The sequence below is a fragment of the Wolffia australiana genome, chromosome 16 (assembly GCF_029677425.1).
Source record: "Wolffia australiana isolate 7733 chromosome 16, ASM2967742v1".
Lineage (NCBI taxonomy): Eukaryota > Viridiplantae > Streptophyta > Magnoliopsida > Alismatales > Araceae > Wolffia > Wolffia australiana.
Genome location: NC_135850.1, coordinates 7029766 through 7032064, shown reverse-complemented (window position 1 = coordinate 7032064; position 2299 = coordinate 7029766).

Genomic DNA, 2299 nt, shown 5'->3' with positions numbered 1-2299 from the left:
AATTTATACCAAAACATATAATTTATAAAGCTATATTGCTTAAATAAAAATTAAAACAAAGACATTTTGATTTTTCAAGTTTGTAATTGTTACATCTCATAATGTTTAACCAGTTAATGATAATATTTAGGCACAAAACATTATATATCGATTTAAAAGTGTGTCATAAAATATGTACACCATTTCCTTTCATATTGTTATAAAAATGCCTAACGAGGCAACGTATCAAAATGCACGCACCAAAAAGGAAACTTTGCCTACAACGACAATTATATAAATCCCTACTGGACATGAAACTAAGAGATATTCAGATGTTTTGTGACTAATTATTTTTTATTATATTTGAATGTATAATAATGAGATTTTTAGTCATAGAAGAAAGATCTGTTGTAAGATAAATATCATTCAATAATTATATTAATTCTAAAAAATGCTTAAATTTATATGCAATTTAATTCTCTCTTACTAATACAAATATTTGCCGACATAAGTAATATTTTTATCCAGCATCAATAGTGTACTTGCCCGATTTTGAAACAAAACTATAATTGTTTTCTGCTTCTAAAAAGCTATGAAAATGGATGAGAGAAAATCAAAACGTAATTAGTTAATTATTTGGTAGGTCATAGAGTCAAAATTATGATTGTATCCTGAAGTGTCATCCAGGTAGTTTAAAAGCTTATGAAAAATTTTCTAGCCTAGATGTTAACAATATAAATTCAAATAACACCAAAAACAATATTTTTTGCATTTTAGAGGGAAAATTCAATGGAAATAGAGTTTAGTCTTTCATCTCTTCATTATAGAGTAATATTGAGGATTTTACGCATTCTCAGTGACAAAAATTGAATATTTTGATACTAACTCAAGGAAATATATGCAAGGTCTTTTGATTGTTTCCAACTATACTAGTGGCATATATTAAAATGTAATACCAGACCATTTTTTAAGCAACAAGACAAAAAACCTTATTTTATGCGTGAAATCATAAATCGTAATTGTCATGTATTATACGATTATAATTATAAGTTTTATATTTTAAAACCTTCAAATTAGTATATCATTCGTGCAATATTAAAATTATATTTAAAAATGTCGTGGTTTTGAATGTTTCATTATAAAGTAGATGTGGGTGATAAGGTGTCACACGTAACATAACAAATGTAAATATGAATGACCATTCATAGCTAATATTGTGGTAAGGTTGAAATGGGAGTTACTCCACGACAATTATGAGATATAAAGATTATGAACTCGAAAGCACATATGTCTTTGTTAAACTTTTTAAAAACATATATAGCTATTCATGCAAGTTGTATAGACTATAGTAGTAGTTTGTTTAGATACCGTTCAAGGATAACCAATTTGAATCTAATATTTTTATAATGGAACCATACCCTAACCCATTTGAGGGTCAACCTCAAATGTTTTTATTTCAGAATCTTTCAAACGGTTTACTAGGTCAAGCCCCAGATGTGAACCTTAAGATAATTTTGTCCTGACTTGTGCACACAAATATTTTCTGGGAAAATAAAAGTTTAGGATAACTTTTAAATGAAACTGAAAATATACGAGAAAATTTTTCTACATTTATGAGCAGAAAAGCTTAGTGACAGCTCAGAATTTTTAATCACGCGCCTTCAAAAACATGTAACAGAAGAGTTAATCACTCTTGGTCTTCTAATTCCCACTGGTACACCGTGAGATAATTTCATAAGTTTTTATCCTCCAAAGAGTCAGCCGTACTAGATTATTCCCTCCCAATTTCACAGTTGGAGTCTTCGTTGATCCAAGATAATGGCTGAACCAAGAAAGGGACACACATGATGCATGTGAATTAAAAATATGTTTTTAACACCTCGATGCAAATATCTAAAAATCAAAAAATAAAAAACACGTCTAAAATCACTGTCGAGATAGTAGGCGTAGTGACTCACTTGACTTATCTTCCAATCTGGCTTTGATGGAATTAGATTATCTCTAATATATTAAGTTACGTTATTTACCTTGTTTATGTATGAAACCTCTAATATATTAAATTTCAGCTCAAATTCAACAAATTCCATGTATCATGATTCATGGCCCTCGTCGTAATTCGCTTATTTTCCACTAACCCGACGTGAGTTTATAAAGATCAAATGTTCATTGTATAAAAAAAATTTCTAGGATATGAGTGGCTAAGCCTTACGTAATGAGAGTTAGTCAGGTCTACAACTCGACCAGTCAAAGCGACGAAACCGAAACGAGAGTTTCATGAGGTAATGGGCTTTGGGTTGGTCCCTTGTTCCCCCGCGTACTG